The sequence below is a fragment of the Cydia splendana genome, chromosome 6 (assembly GCF_910591565.1).
Source record: "Cydia splendana chromosome 6, ilCydSple1.2, whole genome shotgun sequence".
In the NCBI taxonomy this organism is placed as follows: Eukaryota; Metazoa; Arthropoda; class Insecta; order Lepidoptera; family Tortricidae; genus Cydia; species Cydia splendana.
In genome coordinates, this window is record NC_085965.1 from 6,050,058 (window position 1) to 6,070,138 (window position 20,081).

At 38.6% G+C, this 20,081-nt stretch overlaps 1 protein-coding gene across 1 annotated transcript in view; it reads right to left on the minus strand.

Annotated features, from left to right (window-relative positions):
• The window catches only part of LOC134791292 (sodium-independent sulfate anion transporter-like), a 65,605-nt gene extending 48,214 nt beyond the window's left edge, over positions 1–17,391 (minus strand). Inside the window, exon 1 of the mRNA XM_063762295.1 lies at positions 17,249–17,391. The gene's annotated coding sequence lies outside the window, so the exon portion shown is untranslated. The remainder of the gene's footprint in view (positions 1–17,248) is intronic.
• Between the last annotated feature and the right edge of the window lie 2,690 nt (positions 17,392–20,081).

Sequence of the window (20,081 nt, forward strand, 5' to 3'; positions counted from 1 at the left end):
TTTAACTTTATAATGTAAAATGATATAATTTACTAACCTACTCGTTTAATTTCAGGTAGGTTGAATAAGGAACCAAGTAACCATGGGGAGGAGCAGTATTTACTAACATTTTCTTTTTGGGTCTTCAGAGTGTATCGTTTCCTTTTTTTTGCACATATTACACTTAAATATATATTCTCTGTGTAAACCCTTACGTCTTTCAATGACAAAGGCAAGATCAGCAAATGTACAATTTGTATGATCGTGCCTGATATTTGAGATCACAGAAAATAAATATTTTAAATCCACTATTCTGCGACCTTCTAAAATTTTGTTTTATCATGATTCATGATCAAAAAGCTCGGATTCAATTGTCATATCAAACGTCGATTATGCAGTTGATGATGAGCTTGCATTTTCTACCATTGGTGCTGCAAATGCATCAACCGGTGGCGATAAACTTTGCCCTCTTGTAAAACAAATTACTATTGTGATTGTGTCCAGCAAAAGGCCAAAATTCGGTTTACTTTCCTGTTTAAAATATTACTAATTTATTCATATTTCAGATTAGGTACATAGGTAACTGTCTGAATGTTACAATGCCAGCTGGCAAATTCTATCACATTTGTTTGTTTGGTAGTCATGGTAACATTCACTTACATTGATATCCTTATTAAGATCTGTATCTTATTATCCAGACCTTAAAATATTGCCACCGTTGCCCTTTAAAAAAATACTGTTTAAATAATTGGCTACTCAAACAATGCTTCTATAGTATAAATAATGACTACACAAAAATGGGTAGTATTGTATATAATGCACGAAATAAGGCCCGATTCTTAAGCGGGTTTAAATTTTGAGGCCATGTCCGCTAATACTATAGACAAAATATCAAGTTTAATAAACACAAAAAAAAAACAATGATGGGCCTTATTTTATAATTTAGGCCTTACTTTGTAATTTAAAGTAGAGTTAGGCCAAGAAAAATCTATAGCGATTTTGATAGAACACGCAGTGCAAGTATTATTTCAAACGTCGCTTCTATGAAATTATGACATATAAATAACACTTGCACTGCGTGTGCTATCAAAATTGCTGTAGACTTTTCTTGGTCTGACTCTAAAATATTCTTTATTACACCACAAACATAAAAACAAATTTAAAAAAAACCGGCGAAGTGCAAGTCGGACTCGCACACGAAGGGTTCCGTACCATTATTTATAAAAACGGTCACCCATCCAAGTACTGACCCCGCCCGACGTTGCTTAACTTCGGTCAAAAATCACGTTTGTTGTATGGGAGGCCCCACTAAAATTTTTATTTTATCCTGTTTTTAGTATTTGTTGTTACAGCGGCAACAGAAATAAATCATCTGTGAAAATTTCAACTGTCTAGCTATCACGGTTCGTGAGATACAGCCTGGTGACAGACGGACGGACGGACAGCGGAATCTTAGTAATAGGGTCCCGTGTTTTACCCTTTGGGTACGGAACCCTAAAACCGATTTACAATGTAGATAAAGGTAGCAACAGGCGGTCTTATCGCTGTTAGTTCTTATTCTTCGTTTGTTTAGCATTAGAGTGAAGGTGACGTGTCTTTTTTAAGCATGCAATCGTATAATTATTTACCTTTTTTTGTAATAGTTATGTACTTAGTGGTTAATATTAGTATTTACTATTTTTTTTTTTCAATAATGCTTAAAAACGAAGTATAGACATGACAACCAAATATTAACGCCATTGTAGGGCAGGATATACAGAACATGAATCATTAGTACTGTCACGCTCCGTGATTGTTGAGCCATTTAGGGTTCTAGCTAAATTGGACATTCCATAGAGCACGAGTAAGTATGGAACAACCAATTCAGCTAGGACCCTAAATTGCTCGACAATTACGAAGCGTGCCTGTAGGTACCTAAAAATTTTGTTAACCCATTTTAACCATGCAATAAAATATTTTTGATTTTGATTTCTAATTTGAAATATTAGAATCAAAAAGTTCATAATAGATTGTATATCATAACTACAAAAATGTGTTCCCTACTCTCAACCCAAAACCCCTTGTATCTTAGGATCTAGATATTTTCACACAAGACGGTTTATCGATAACTTCTTACATCACTAGATTATCGACATTAAATGTCGACTATTGCCCATCACTTTTCTGGCTGTGTACGTATTTAGAAACTTGACTCCGCCCCTAAAATTAGTTCGATAGGGACAACTGCAGCTGAGGCGAAAAAATCCTGCGTAAAAATGACAAAAATCGAGGTTTCGTAGTCCTCTTTTTCCTCCCCCAAAACTTAACCAATCGTAACCAAATTTGGAAATCTAAATGATTATGAAATTATCTGTGTCGGACCGTTTTGCTTTTTTGGCTAATTGATATCAGTTTTGAATACCACGCCTCTCATTGCGGCATAGTCTATTAGGCCATTTTGGCCGTTTTTGAAGGGCTCTAGCGCCTTAAAAAACAAAAATATCAAAAAAAGCAAAACGGTCCGACACAGATATTGACAATATTAATCTGTGTTGAAAAAATCATTGCTCTAGCTTCAAAAACCACGGAGGAAAACGAGGACTACGTTTGTATGGAGGAATGACCACTCCTGTTGGCTCTTAAGTATGAGGGGCGCCGCAGGCACCCTGTATGTATGTAAGTGCTTCGCCCGACCTTTAAGTGTGAAGGGCGCCACAGGCGCCCTGTATGTAAGAGCGCGCTAAGCGCGCTGAATGTCGGGCTTCGCCCGACCTTTAAGTGTGACGGGCGCCGCAGGCGCCCTGTATGTAAGAGCGCGCGTTCGCCCGACTTTTAAGTATGAGGGGCGCCGCAGGCGCCCTGTATTTAAGAGCGCGCGGAGCTCCGCGCGCTGAATGTCGGGCTTCGCCCGACCTTTAAGTGTGAAGGGCGCCCCAGGCGCCCTGTATCTAAGAGCGCGCGGAACATCGCGCGCTTTTAAGTGTGAGGGGCGCCGCAGGCGCCCTGTATGATAAGAGCGCGCGAAGCGCGCTGAATATCGGGGCTTCGCCCGACCTTTAAGTGTGGAGGGCGCCGCAGGCGCCCTGTATGTACAAAGAGCGCGCGAAGCGCGCTGAATGTCGGGCTTCGCCCGACCTTTAAGTGTGGAGGGCGCCGCAGGCGCCCTGTATGTACAAAGAGCGCGCGAAGCGCGCTGAATGTCGGGCTTCGCCCGACCTTTAAGTGTGAAGGGCGCCGCAGGCGCCCTGTATGTAAGAGCGCGCGAAGCGCGCTGAATGTCGGGCTTCGCCCGACCTTTAAGTGTGAAGGGCGCCGCAGGCGCCCTGTATGTAAGAGCGCGCAAAGCGCGCTGAATGTCGGGCTTCGCCCGACCTTTAAGTGTGACTAATACTGTTCATGTGCCAGCGTCACTCGTGTATGTAAGAGCGCGCGTTCGCCCGACTTTTAAGTATGAGGGGCGCCGCAGGCGCCCTGTATTTAAGAGCGCGCGGAGCTCCGCGCGCTGAATGTCGGGCTTCGCCCGACCTTTAAGTGTGAAGGGCGCCCCAGGCGCCCTGTATCTAAGAGCGCGCGGAACATCGCGCGCTTTTAAGTGTGAGGGGCGCCGCAGGCGCCCTGTATGATAAGAGCGCGCGAAGCGCGCTGAATATCGGGGCTTCGCCCGACCTTTAAGTGTGGAGGGCGCCGCAGGCGCCCTGTATGTACAAAGAGCGCGCGAAGCGCGCTGAATGTCGGGCTTCGCCCGACCTTTAAGTGTGGAGGGCGCCGCAGGCGCCCTGTATGTACAAAGAGCGCGCGAAGCGCGCTGAATGTCGGGCTTTCAAGACCCGCCTCCCCGACCAGCCTCCCTATAAGTGACTCGGAGGTATATATACGCGACAAGAAAAATTTCGATAGCGCGATGTAGAACATTCCAATTTCGAATAAGTACTGACGCCTAGTTTTGGATTATATGATACTTGTGCTTCCTCGATGTGTTGGTATTTATCTATAGAAATGATAAATTGAAAAAACGGCCATAGTTTTTTTTTTTTTTTTTTCAGAAAAGCGTTATCTGATGATCCGAGAGGCCCCTTATAAACGAGGATCTCAAGGGAAGACCAAACGGTCGCCATCTTGATTTTATTTATTTTCGACCCGATCTTGATGACAATCGATATCTGAGGGTCCGAGAGGCCCCTCAACAAGAATCTGAAGTCGAAATTTAACGAAACTGCCGCCATCTTGATTTTCTTTATTTTCGACCCGATCTTGATGAAAATCGATATCTGAGGGTCCGAGAGGCCCCTCAACACGAACCTGAAGTCGTAATTTAACGAAACGGCCGCCACCTTGATTTTCTTTATTTTCGACCCGATCTTGATGAAAATCGATATCTGAGGGTCCGAGAGGCCCCTCAACACGAATCTGAAGTCGAAATTTAAAGAAACGGTCGCCATCTTGTTTTTCTTTATTTTCGATCCGATCTTGATGAAAGTCGATATCTGAGGGTCCGAGAGGCCCCTCATCGCGAATCTGAAGTCGAAATTGAACGAAACGGTCGCCATCTTGATTTTCTTTATTTTCGACCCGATCTTGATGAAAATCGATATCTGAGGGTCCGAGAGGCCCCTTAACACGAATCTGAAGTCGAAATTTAAAGAAACGTTCGCCATCTTGATTTTCTTTATTTTCGACCCGATCTTGATGAAAATCGATATCTGAGGGTCCGAGAGGCCCCTTAACACGAATCTGAAGTCGAAATTTAAAGAAACGTTCGCCATCTTGATTTTCTTTATTTTCGACCCGATCTTGATGAAAATCGATATCTGAGGGTCCGAGAGGCCCCTTAACACGAATCTGAAGTCGAAATTTAACGAAACTGCCGCCATCTTGATTTTTTTTATTTTCGACCCGATCTTGATGAAAATCGATATCTGAGGGTCCGAGAGGCCCCTTAACAAGAATCTGAAGTCGAAATTTAACGAAACGGCCGCCATCTTGATTTTCTTTAATTTCGACCCGATCTTGATGAAAATCGATATCTGAGGGTCCGAGAGGCACCTTAACACGAATCTGAAGTCGAAATTTAACGAAACTGCCGCCATCTTGATTTTCTTTATTTTCGACCCGATCTTGATGAAAATCGATATCTGAGGGTCCGAGAGGCCCCTTAACACGAATCTGAAGTCGAAATTTAAAGAAACGGTCGCCATCTTGTTTTTCTTTATTTTCGATCCGATCTTGATGAAAATCGATATCTGAGGGTCCGAGAGGCCCCTCATCACGAATCTGAAGTCGAAATTGAACGAAACGGTCGCCATCTTGATTTTCTTTATTTTCGACCCGATCTTGATGAAAATCGATATCTGAGGGTCCGAGAGGCCCCTTAACACGAATCTGAAGTCGAAATTTAACGAAACTGCCGCCATCTTGATTTTCTTTATTTTCGACCCGATCTTGATGAAAATCGATATCTGAGGGTCCGAGAGGCCCCTTAACACGAATCTGAAGTCCAAATATAACGAAACGGCCGCCATTTTTATTTTCTTTATTTTCGACCCGTTCTTGATGAAAATCGATATCTGAGGGTCCGAGAGGCCCCTTAACACGAATCTGAAGTCGAAATTTAACGAAACGGCCGCCATCTTAATACGAATCTGAAGTCGAAATTTAACGAAACGGCCGCCATCTTGATTTTCTTTATTTTCGACCCGATCTTGATGAAAATCGATATCTGAGGGTCCGAGAGGCCCCTTAACACGAGTCTGAAGTCGAAATTTAAAGAAACATTCGCCATCTTGATTTTCTTTATTTTCGACCCGATCTTGATGAAAATCGATATCTGAGGGTCCGAGAGGCCCCTTAACACGTTCACTGCGGCAAGCCAAAACCTTTACCTAAAATGTAGTGCGTTACGTGGCCTAATCCGCCCCGTAGTGGTTTACACCTTGTTGCGTTACGGGTATAAAAGTGCCCCGTACACCCAAGTCTCTTAAAACTGCTATAAAGTCCTGAAATATTTAATTGTATAAGTTTTTTTCTGACTAATTTAGAGAGTATGAAATTACCCACGTCATGTTCCCTTCGCATGTAGATACGATAAAAACATATGAAATTATAGAGAAATGAAAGACGGGGTTATTTTCTCCCCGTATCGCACTAAAATTGAAAAACTACGGGGCTTAGCAAACCCCGTAACGCACATACCTTATTTATGTCGATAAATCAATAGTGATGGAAAATAAAACAAACGATATTTTAGCGCTTACTATAGTAATAACTAGATATCGTTTGTCAGGTTGAACGCTAAAGTTTTAATATTAAAAACGTCACTTTCGGACACAACATGTCTGGAACTGATTGGTGTCAAAACTGATTACTGAGTAGCAGTCAACAATACATAACATTCAGTTCTTGCAATAACACCATTCTAGCATGCGTCCCAAACGCATTATTTTAAATTTACCGATATGAAGTCTTGCAATGCTGACTGCACTAGTGACTTTGTGGTCATAACCCCGTACGGGCCAGCTAAAATCTATACGGGGTTCACTGGAACCCGTATCGCACTAGAAGGCAAAATTTGTTCCCTGGTTGGTACGGGGTTCCTGAGACCCCGTATATTTTGAATATAACACCTGGTTATACTTTTGACAAAAAACTCAAATGTATATTTGTCTTTATCGTAGTCATAAAAATATCCAAGATACAGCTTCCCCACCAGCAAGTAGACACGATATTTAGCCTCCGCACTGAATGATGACATTGTACGGGGTTCAAAAGCCCCCGTAACGCAGTGAACGTGTGAACAAGAATCTGAAGTCGAAATTTAACGAAACGGCCGCCATTTTTATTTTCGACCCGTTCTTGATGAAAATCGATTTCTTAGGGTCCGAGAGGCCCCTTAACACGAATCTGAAGTCGAAATTTAACGAAACGGTCGCCATCTTGATTTCCTTTATTTTCGACCCGATCCTGACCTGGAAACTCTACCCGGCTAACCACGGGACGAAGTGAATCCGCACTGAACTTTCAAAAAGCCGCTGGCTTATCACTCTTATCAGGTTCGAAGGACATGGCGGCCGTTTCGTTAAATGTCGACTTCAGATTCTTGTTCACACGTTCACTGCGTTACGGGGGCTTTTGAACCCCGTACAATGTCATCATTCAGTGCGGAGGCTAAAAATCGTGTCTACTTGCTGGTGCGGAAGCTGTATCTTGGATATTCTTGGACTCTGGTTTCGAAGGGAAAGCTTAAATCAAACACCTTGCTTAATAAGAAACAGAAGTATGTTTAATCTGGCTCCACAAATCATCTCACTATACAACAATTGTTCTAATATCTTATAAATGGATTTACCATTATAGACAACCGTTCGCTAGCTGTAGAAATAGAAAGTGACATCTACCGGGAAATTGAGTAAACATATTTAATTAGGCGTTTTATACAGTTGTAGAAATATTTTGATCTGGAGTGTAGGTTTAAGTAACAAAAAGTTTACGCAACAAAAAATACGCCATAATAAATAGATCTCATTGTATCTCAGTTGGTGACCGTTTCCATGTGAATAAAGATTTATATTTTGCCCAAATCATCAAATTTTCGAATTGTGTAGGATTTGCTAAGTTACAATTATATCGATTGTTTGAAAAAAAAAAAATAGATTGAGCTTATTTTACACAACTCACAGGAAATTCTCGGGTTTTTTTTGTTCTTAATTATGAACTGACTTAAGAAATATATTTTACACATCCTCCTGACTGTAGGACTTGGTCAGTATAGCGTTCTAGATATTCTAGGGTCATTAATTTCCTGAAGAGCTCAATTTACGGCACTGGGGATTATCGTACCGTGGGCATATGTAAACCCTAAATATTCATTAGAAAAAGCTTTCGGAACTGTAGGAATTGATACAAGGAAAACTTTTCTTCCCCTGCCCACTTAGTCATAAATAAGAGAGAAGTTTTGCTAGTCAATATAAATGCCAAATGAACATTCGACTTATTGTGTTTCGATCAATGGTTTCTCGGGTAATTATGACAGTTACTAAATAAGTATTCTATACGAATAGTAAATATGCGTATCAATGTTCTGCTTATTGACTACTCTCGCAAACTACTACTATGCGTAATGAGATTCGGCCAATCGTTACTATGCCAAAGAACCCGTCGGCGAATCGTTGTCGGCGAAACAAAAATCGGCGTAATTTTTCTCGGAATATCAATAGGGCACCCTGTAAAATGCATAAGAAACTTTTTGTCCCGAAATTTTCCGTAAGTAATGAGATAAAAAGAGGATTACAAGTTTGGATTAAAAGGAAATTTGAAGACTTCCCGGAAGAAGTCGCGGGTTAGGATAAATATAATTATTGTTTAATCGTTAGTTCATAAAAATATTGAGGAAGATCTATGTTTAATTTTATTTTTTACCGGATATCGTAAATGCGATGGCGATGGCATTGCATGAGCTATAAAAATTCGAGCGAATACAATAGCCGGCATTGAATGGACGTTAGTGGACAATCGTTGACATTGATCAGCTGATGTAGCGGAGATCCTGCGCATAGTGATGCGAATAAAACTCACTTAAGCCTTTGTAAGGTAGAGGGAATATATTTCCCACCTGATATTGAACTTTATTTCAAAGTGTTAGGGTTAAATTTTGCATAATTCCTGACACGCTTATGCCTTATAAAGGGTCGCTACGTAACAATTTTTTTCCGTCCCATCCGGAACGTACAACTCAGCACGCTGTGTGCAAGTTAGGGTTGAAAATTCTCGAAAAAATCAAATTGTTTTTTAGGACGTTTTGAAATTTTAGTTTTTTTTCGTATTATTCAGTTTTATTGGGAAAGAAACGAAACTTTCTTAAGGCGCTCTTATACTCGAGTTTTACGTTTTCAAGGGGGTGAAGCAGACGAGTGGTAGAACGGGCAGGCGGGCGCCCCGCGCGGCGCACCGCACCATTCCCGCGCAGCACGTCTACGTCCTTATTCTGACGACATCGGTATTCGGAATTGTCAGTTCCAGGATTTTTTCCGGCAATTAATATTGAATAAGATTTATTAGCAAATTCGTATTTTGATGAGTACTTAATGAAATTAAAAATGGTAGGTAAGACGGTGAGTGTAAATAATTATTAATTATAAACAATATGAGTGTATACCGCGACAAACTGAGAATCTAGTCAAATGATGACAAATTATTATGAGACAGAAACTAGTACTTACTAATAGACCTTAAAAATGTAATAGAGTTAGACCAAGAAAAGTCTGCAACGATTTTGATTGCACACGGAGTGCAAGTGTTATTTTAAACGTCAAACTTCTATGAAATTATGAATAACACTTGCACTGCCTATGCTATCAAAATCGTTGTAGACTTGGTCTAACTCTAGCAGTCAATTTCGGGCAAGTAGGTAGTGAAAATAAGGAAGAATACCAGCAAAGCTAAGATAATTTGTGGGACTATTGAGTTATGCATAGCTCCAATAAGTAGATAAAATTAGCTATCTTCACAAAAAAGAATTATAACTCTAACTGTAATTACTTACTATTTTTCTAATTTTGAATTGACGAGTAAAAGTCAAGCATTTAAAGATTGTAATGGCAAAAAACACTTCTACTTCGACATTCGAATTAGTTAATAGCTCAAGAAAATAAAAATAAACTGCGGAAATAATTCGTATAATTTTGAAAATTGGCACAGTTATACCTTGTAGTGTCCAGATAAACATACTTAAAGTCCTCGAGCTTAGCGGGTGTGCTGAGGGTCCTACACCCTCAGCACACCCGCTAAGGGGAGGGGGGTGAAGGTACCTTTTTCATATTTTTGCTCATATCTCGAATATCTGTACGAATAGCATACAAAACAATAACAAAAGTTTTAACATAAAATTTCCCCCCCCCCCCCCCCCAAACACTTTATTGTACAAAAATCAAAACAAAACAGGAAAAATAACATTCATCATTAGTACAAAGACGAACTTATCCCTTTAAGCAAAAAAATCCTACAAATTTGGTTATTTTTATTTTTACGTTACGATCAATACTTTAGGGTTGTTAAAGTTAACAAAGATATAAAAAAGTCGATTTAAGAAAACGTCGTATTTTCGTAACTGTTCATCATAAATCAAATTTTTAGTTTAGAATAAGCAAGAATATACAGCGTGACCTTAGCCATTGGACAAACCCTGAAATCCCACGTAGGGTTACTTCTTAGAAATGCTGTAACGGTGATATTTTTTTAATTGGAACAAAACATAAAAATATTAATTTTCAAACAAAAGTTATTTCCAATAATCGACAAGAAAAAGAAACATACTGTATTAATCATTGGCAGTGCTTTTGACAATTTGTTTGAAAATGTGCAGCAATGATGACATTTGTCAAAAGTCAGAATCTTATTAATGTCATAAATAAAAAAGATAATTAAACCGGTTGAAGAAGGTTTCACACTATTTATTACCTCAGGACCTACTAACACATACAGGTTGCTCCAAAGTAAAAAAAACGTAATTTGTTAATTTCTTCGTAACCGCTACACCGATTGTTATGATACTTTGTATACTGGTTCTAAATGCCCTAATGCATATGTACATTTCGGCTTTGTCCAATGGCTAGGGACACCCTGTATAAATCAGTTACGCTGACAAAGTCGTAAAAAAAAACTAGAAAAAATATTTAATAGGGTAGTGGCTCCCTTATATGAAAAGTGGGCATGTAATTTTTTTTCGCTTCAACCCTATAGTGTGACATGTCGTTGGATAGGTATTTTAAAATAAATACGGTTTTTTAGAAAACATTTTTTGATAAAGTAGGTAATTATTTTAGGAAAAACAAAATGTACGTGAGGATTTTTTTTTTCGTGTCAACCCTATGGTATGGGATGTTGTTGGAAAGGTCTTTCAAAATGAATAGGGGTTTTAGAAGAACATTTTTTGATAAAGTGAATATTTTCGGAAATAATCGCTTTGAAAGAAACAAATAGTGTGTTTTTATCGTTTCAACCTTATAGTGTGGGGTGTCGTTGGATAGGCCTTTCAAAATAAATAGGGGTCTTCAAACAACATTTCTTGATAAAGTGAATCATTTCGGAAATAATCGTTTAGAAAGAAAAAAAAATTTTTCCTTCTAACTTTTGAACCATGTGTCCAAAAAATATAAAAAAAATCATGAAAATAGTGCTTAAAAAACTCAATCAAATAAAATTAAAACAAACTTGATCTGTTAAGCTGTTTATGAGTTATCGCTAAAAGTCATCCCTTCTTATTTTAATTAAAAGCCTGGCAACCCTTATTTGTGATCGGATTTTCGCAGGCAACCCTATACCATTGTACTTGTAATAAAATTACCATCATTTTGATATATAATTCAAGCGTCAGACAGATGAGTGCAATTATCGATATAAAATCACCTCTTTAAACATGGCAACCACATAATAGTGACCGGAAAAAGATAGGCAACCTAGTTGATTTATGTTGTACAAGTTGTATACTTTCCATTGAAACTTATTTCGTTCGTCAGACAAATCGGTGAAATTTGCCGAAAAAAATTTTTTTTAATTTTTTTATTAAAAATAGCCTTGACCATATTTCTTTAGGCAACCCTCTTTATTTATGTTCTGGAACATAGTTTCTTTCATATTTTCATAGTTTCATCCGTCAGACAGATTGGTGAAGGTCGACCATATATGTGGGATCTCCTACTATTTGAATCCTGTATATCTATGTTTAAAAATTATTCAATTAATTGATTAATTTAATAACCTTTTAAAATATGTTTACACAATTTATCAATCGTGACTGAATTCCGGATTGGTTAGATGGGTGTGTGCCTTTGCTGCTCAACTTGTTATAAAAGACAATATGACGGACGAATGTCTCAAATGTCACCGTATTTAAGAATTATTTTGCTTTTCTTTGTAAGTCTGTTGAAAAACATTGTGTGTATAACATATTTGCATATTTATACTGTGATTACCCATTTTATGAACCGTCCGCTAAACTAGCATAGGTCCGACGCCGACAGTGGTCACGGGCGTACTGGCGTGAGGAATGGGCGCAAGGTATTGCCGCGTAGGGTGTAATTTAGTAGGCAAAATGTTGAATTCATAAAATGATGAATGAAAAAATTAACGTATCGATAAAAGGTCAAGCAATAATGAAGATTTACTTAAAAGCTATCGACTTAAGTAAGTTTCATATACATTTTCGTCGTAGTACTTCTGACATAAGGAAATAAAGACAGTGTTAGGCATGTTTTCAACTTAAGATTCTATCGAGAAAATAATGAGCCGTCGTGTTTCTGACCAGCAATAACGTAGTTCAAGGACTGAAGTTATACATACTAGAAAATAATGCATGAAATCCTTGTAAAAGTCTGTAAATATGGTGACAAAAAAGCGCATTTTACTACACACCGCGCCTTAAACTATAACGACAGCGTCAAAGTATGGTCAAAGTCAATAGACATTTTACAAACGATCGCCAGCCAGCATTTAGATAACAAAACACACGACTAAGCAGGTGTATACTGTGTGCATCGTCGTGCAGCGTTATTTGACATCTGTCACTCACAACAGCAATACAACGTAAAATATCTTGCACATCAGCACACAAAGGAAAACAATTGCACTGCGAACGTTTACGTTGTACGTCTTTTTTTATTATTTTAGGGTTGGCCGGACACCACCGTTATGAATCGGTAGTCGTCTAAGTAAATCGATATGAATTTTTCATTTTTATTTTAATAAAAATTAGGAAAAGGTGGATAATTAACTGTAAATATGGATATATTTATCGTCACCTAACAGACAACAAATTTGACACAGAAATAACATAAATAAACTTTGAAATAGATCCCCAGTTAGTTTAGATTTTGACGATGGGCGCGACCTACTCGGTCGGTGTATTAAATGCATTTACCTTGCGGGAAAACCATATGATTCTAGCCTTATTTAAATCTCAAATAAAAATTCATTATACGTCACAATTCGATACCTCAGTCTACGTGCCATCCAATCGTAATCGCTTGCTGTGACAATCGATTTGGGTTAGTTACATCTCTATAAACGGGTTCTCTTATTTATCGCCGAAAATGGTACGGCCGATTATCACTTCCCAACTCACGTTTCGCGTAATTTTATTTCGCCGAACTTTCATTTCCCAACTTATCAAATTTGTTTTTTTTATTTGCCAACCTCACAGTTACCAACTAAACATTTGGTCTGTGTTTTATAATGTCAATTTTCAAAATGCCTCCTTTCATGTTGTAGAATGTTTTAGTTGGCATAATATACATTTAGTTGTTTATTGTTTACCAAATGTTTTAGTGAGTTTTTTTTTGTAATACCTACTTTTTTTATAAGACTTATGTTTTATTTGTTTTTTATTACATAAAAAGTCGGTTCCGGTTTGCTCACGGTTAACCTAACACGCTCCTCCTCGCTTCGCTCGTCGTCGCACCTAACTGGACTCTGTCACATATGAGATTTCTGTTACTATACCTATTATTAAAACCTACCACTATCAGTGTTGCCTAAAGTCGCAACTTAATATTTCCAACCAAAAAATATGTAGGTATAGGTATGTATCTTTTTCTTATTTGTAACTTGCCTAATGTATGAAAAGAGAACTGTTGCATCAACGAAACGTTATTCGTCCAAAAGTTGTTCGACCAAGTGAAAGATTTGACAAATGATAAGCCTCCCAAAAGTTTAGAGGCATTATAATAATCTGCTTTACAATAATTCTACCAATTGAAACGTTGTCATACAAAAAATTGCTAATCGTTAGTTGTCAAAGTGAAACGTCGGCGAAATGTTGGTTGGCAAATGAAATTCGGCCAAAAATAGTTCTGCGAAAAGGCAGAACACCCTATAAACGTCAGTCATAATGTGTCAAATAACGCAAATAATAATGCATACAGTATAGTTACCTCTATGGATTAATTATTAATGGAAAAATTAACAAGTTCTTTTCAAAGTGCGTTTTTTCCGTTTATTTCCGATTTTTTTTTTCGGAAAAATATATAAACTAAGTGACATTGTTTTTTTTCCGAATAAAACATAAAAAATATGGTTTTTAGAAAAAAAACAACGGGTTGCACTCCGGGAGTGCCGACACAAGTGAAAACTCAATAACTAGTCCAAAATGTCTGCAGCACTAGAGTTAGACCAAGAGAAGTCTGCAACGATTTTGATAGCACACGCAGTTCAAGTGTTATTTATACGACATACTTTCATAGAATTTTGACGTTTAAAATAACACTTGCACTGCGTGTGCTATCAAAATCGTTGCAGACTTTTCTTGGTCTAACTCTATAATATATAATTGACCCATCCTCCTTTCTATTGAAAAACTTTAGTTCCGAAATTGCTGGTCGGTCAGTGAGCTTGTTTAAAATTCGAAATTCAAATTTGTAGCGTTAATTGTTTAAAATTCGAATAGAAATTGTAAAGTTACCTTGCAGACCTCGCATCTAAATATATTTGGTCATGATATTTTGAGTTTTATTCACCAGTACTAGAGTTCACTTTTAGTTTAGTTTAGTTTAGTTTATTGATCTCTCAATACAATTTTCATAGTTAATGTAAAGAATACAGAAGCAATTACTTATCGTATAGCGATCGTCAGGATACAAAACAAAGCAAATAATTAAATTACAATTGATATTATAGTTGAAAAGTAGTTATATACAATGGTATATTTATTAGCGATTTCATCAATATGTAACTTTATTGAATTATATTTAAGTGCTATAAAGTTAGAATGTAACTGTGAGATCCTCATATTTCAGCCCGTACAAGAATAGAACATTGAGCTTTGCTTAATATAAAAGTCCAGTTTGAAATAATTGACCTGATTATGATACGTTATGACTAAAGTTCTTTGGTGAATAAAAACGAAACAGCAGGCTCAGGCATACATTTTCGCCGCGTGGTAGAAAGAGAGGGTTACGCGTTACGCGTTACGCTGTCTCGAGTTTATCATTTTTTCCCCACCTCAAAAATGCTCAGCGCCGCTAAAGAAGTTTTCACTTCAAAAACGGGAATTTTTCCGGGTGCTAGTACATTCGCGGCCCAAAATATTAAGGCAAAGCGGATTCAAAAGAGATTATTGCTATCGAGGTTCTACTGCATTTCTCATTTATTACTGCAAAGTGCATATTGGTGCAAATTGTAAGTTGTACCTAATCTTGCAGTTAGTCTCAAGCCATCTTTCACGTTTTCCTCAATTAACATTCAAATAAGTTGGTTAACTTTGGCCACCAGGCCTATCAGACGCGCCATTGTAAGCCTTAACAGAATGCACCAAGACTAATTTTACACTGTAAGAACCATTTGGACGTCGTTGGCGATCAAAGAATTGAACAGGAAAACTACGTTTTGCTGCTAAATACAATATTTAATCCGAGGCTGCACTGGTAAAATATACATTTTTACCTGTACCTGACAAAGGCAGTGGCCTTTGTCACGCTGTCATGTTGATAAACTCAGCCATAATAACCGTAATGCAGGCGTGTTATGGTCATAGCGTTTATCACGCGCGACAGGACATGATTCAATCGCTCATCTATTCTGCCCCACCACGCAGCAAACGTAACAGCCATTGGCAAACTCATTCAATTGTTTGTATTCTTGCGTAATATATTCCAAATTCAAACTAGTTTTCTAATACCTGTTAAGGTGACATTCGAATCGCAACTGCAGCTGCATTACGGCTGCGTGGAAGCCAGTGCTGTCACTGTAAATTTCCTTAATAAAATGGGTGACGTTAGCAGCCGCATTACCACAGAATAAATAAAGCCGGGTACTCATTAGCGAGCTGTAACTGTAACCGTTGCATGTACTGTAACCAAATAACATACTGTGTATGTGGTTCGCAAACCTGCTGCGAGCGGTACGCGAGCGGCTCGCAGCGATCCGACGGTTGTCGGTTTTTGCCGCGAACCAAAGGACGCTTGCACTGCGCTCGTGGACGTCAAGATCAGTTGTTGCTAGCCGCTGCGAACAGCTACCTATATATCGAGTATTTCTTCGTCATGAGTGAATGGTCAGAGGATAAATGTATTTTGCTGATCGCCTACAGGGAAAATAGTGTACTATGTAGTACTAAGTATTCTATGGAACTACTTTCCCGATACATTCTATGAATCCCACATCTTCGTGGCCGTTTATGATAATCGAGTAGGCATCTAGTATGTATTCTGCACAAGCGAGAAATACTCGTCCGACATCGTGGAGTTACAAACTAAAACTGCGGATAGACCCGGTTTGTCAGTGGCCTTCTCGTACACACTAGAACCTCGAAGCGTTCCGGCGATGTCGCGAGCTGAAACTGTAACATGCGTACACACTAGAACCTCGTTACTGTATCTGTTCGGTTACAGTTACAGCCCGCAAAATGAGCACGCTCGGTGAAAGCGTTCCGGCGAACGTCGCGAGCCTAAACTGTAACATGCGTACACACTAGAACCTCGTTACTGTATCACGCATGTTCGGTCACAGCTCGCTAGTGAGTACCCGGCTTTCGTACAGGAAGGAAACTTCCTACAAAACCAAAGTTTGACAGCGGTTCAGGGTCGAATCGTGCTGTCCCTTTCTAATATATGGCACAATCCCTTTCGGCTATTTAGGGTTGTCAAAATTGATTATCTTATCTGTGGTCGTGCACGCAAAGGGACGTCAAATTGTGTCCACCCTAATAATTGCTCGAAGTAATGCTGAGCCGAATGGAGGCGAGTTTGCCCGAAGGGAGGAGTTTCGCACCCCTGCCGCAACAGTAATGCAGCTGCAGTTGCCATCCGAATGTCACCTTTACGGATGTTATGTATGGTGGAGAAATTGGAGAAGTAGACAAACTTGTTTATTAAATTTACATTTAAAGTAATCATTTAATGAACAATTAATTAAAAAAAAAATTAAAATAAAATTTAATAATAATTAATGCGATTTCCCAGTGACCAGTGAGACGCTCATATTTGGACTAATTTAGTAAATAGGGTAGGGTATACCTTTGTATCGGTATTTTCCTATAATATGTTGTATTGATCATTTCTTATCCTAAAATATTATTCAAAACATATTTTAATAAATCTTCCTTTACCTGTATTAAAAATTGATAATCTCGTAATCAGCTTTTAAGCTTTTATTTTATAATTACATATTTATATCCATTATTGTATCAAGAGTAAAATGAGATTTTGTCAACCGTTATTAAATATTAGGTAGGTATGTACTTATAGAAGTTTATAAGTGGATTTTATTTGTTTTTAGGACAAAAAAGATTTGAAGGTACTAGACTTACCTTAGTATTTTGAAACACCTACTTTGGTTATTAACCTTAATTTTAAATTTTATTACACACTATTTAACCAAGTTAATAACCATCACAATCTATTTTTTTAAATTGTTTCACATGTTTTAAATTAAACAAACAATCATCTTGTCAATAATTCGCGGCTCCCGCGTTTTTCCGCCGCCTTCGCGCATGCGCGGATTTTTTTTTAACCTGCGCGTCTGACCGCGGCGCGGAGCCGTGCACACTGCCACCGGCGACAATCATCTCGCAATCAGTCAATTTGCCATCACGACAATGTTTTTGTCAGTACAACATTTACAACGCACCCATTAAGGAAAACGCGAACTATTTAGCACGTCCATAACTTAAACTGATCTAAATAGGTATTTTTTTAATGGGAAGTTTTGCGGTGTTCTGTAGGGCGATTGTGCACTACAATGAATTTTACTGTCCGGCAGTCCGAGATTTTACGGTCCGATATGGCACGCCATTAAATGTATATAGTAGCTTGTGCACTAGACGTAATTTTACCGTCCGACATTTTACTTTTCCCCATTCCGGACAGTTTTTTTCCGGTCCGAGATGACAGCTATGAAAAACGTGTTTATGGTTGTGCACTGCATCTGGAATTAGAATTATTCATGACTTGGCCGGGCGAGGGCGGCCTAGGGGGGGTGTGTGTTTCATGCCACTGCGCCGCACCTGCGAGTAAAAAGACGGACAAGTGCACAAGCCAATCATCCGTTTTTTTCATGCCACGGACCATGGAAACTCGGACTGCCGGACAGTAAAATTCATTGTAGTGCACAATCGCCCTAGTTATGAAACAATTCCGTAATATAGATAGGTACCTACTGACAAACAATGCATAACTTAATATATATATATATTAAACTAATATATATATATATACATAAACTGTTCGTGTTCAGTTTATTATAGTCAGTGCAACGTAAGAAATGATATTTGACAGTTATGAATTTGCGAAAACGCGATTTATTTCGTAGTCGACATCTAACGTCAAGTAGTGGAACTATCAGTTAAGTAGGTACCGTTACTTGACACCAGATATGACAAGTGTCGCTACTGACGAAAAATATACAGCTAAAACAATTTACAACTAATATTACGAGCAGAAGGAGTTGAAAACAGAATTCCAGTTAATCCAATGATATTAGCTGAAAATTGTTGAGCATTATTAGAGTTTTCGTTCGCCGCGACATCTATTGTCAACTATCAGTACTGATAAATTCCGCTACTTGACGCTAGACGTCGACTACAAAATAACTCGCGTTTTGGTAAGAAAACTGTATGGAGTTACCAATCTTTCTTTACTTATTACTCTATGATATTATTGAAGGTTAATAAGCTTAGTTAGTTTATTACAATGTAAGTAAAAATATTTTTCTATGATTAACTGTTTGGTAAACAATATTGTACCTATTTACTTATGGATAATGGATTATCTTGTTGCACAACATAACTTGCTACAAATATCCTTCGTAGAGATCACAAAGCGCCCCTAATGTTAATTAAATTATTTCAACGCTTATGAGTAGGTAAATATTAGTTCTGGCTTCACGGCAGTCAATATTTGACTTATTAATTACAGGCCAATTCGAACATTGGTACTACTGATATCAAATTTACTTTTAACTGATATTATTCAAGTGCAGCTCATTTCTCTCTTACTGTCCCTTACATGTTTTGGCGCGAGCGAGACGCACGATAACTAAATAACATGATTCAAATATGATTTTAATGTCAGCGTGCGTTCGAATTGACCTGTCTCAAGCCAATCAGAAATCGAATGCGACGATTTGAAGGAAAATTTAGGTAAGTATCGAATTGGCAGTTTTCAATTAGCGTGCCGTGCCAAAGCTGTAGGTAGAATCATTGCGCTAGTTTTCGTCCGGCTCTAGTTTTCGTCAACATGACGAAATTTGAATATAAACCTTCATTGCTGCACAAATTTGGACTACGTGCAATCCTTAATATCTAAACAATTTATCTATCAAATAAATTATATGTCGCAACGCAAGTAGCAAATTGTGAATGAAATGTATTATTTGCTAATCCGCCAAGTGGACGGAAACTGACTACAATTACAGATTTTCAGTAGTGTCTATATCCGAACGAAGTTTTTGTATACATTTCGGCAGGTTTCGACATAAAAATCATGTTTAGGATGAAGGTTCGGTTTTGGCCGCAACTAGAGCAAACCCGAAACCGAAAATCCGGTTTCGATCGGACACTACTTTCTTCATCATATAATCAAACTCCACCTGACCCAGATTCGCAACCAGATATACTTTTATAGTAATAAAACGTGACAATACTAACAATTAATAATAATCTATATATTTTTTTTTTTTTTTTTTCGGTATGGTATGCCGCGCCAGCCACCGTGGCATATGCACGTACCGCCGCGCACACGGAGCCTCCGTGTCGTCTCGCGCGCCGTACGACTTTGAATTTCTTTTATTTCGATTCAGGTGTGCGCGGACACCTTATTTAAATTATAAATTCGTTCAGCGACGTTTTCGCATAAAAACGATTCCCGCACCCACGTATTGGGTGCGTCGTTCTATTTTAAAAATCGCCGTCGGCCGACCTAGCAACAGCGCACCTTCACCATCATCTCGACGGCAGGGTTGGAGCCATAGCCGTTCGCCCGCCGTCGCCCCTGCTCCTCTTCAGTGCTGACGAGTGTCACCCACCTGCTCGGACCCTCGACCAGCCAGGGCAGTACCGGATCTCGGGCGTAAATCTAGACGGGCCTTGACCACCCACGACCTTTCTTAAATTTAGTTTTTTTTTAATAAATAATTTATTTTTG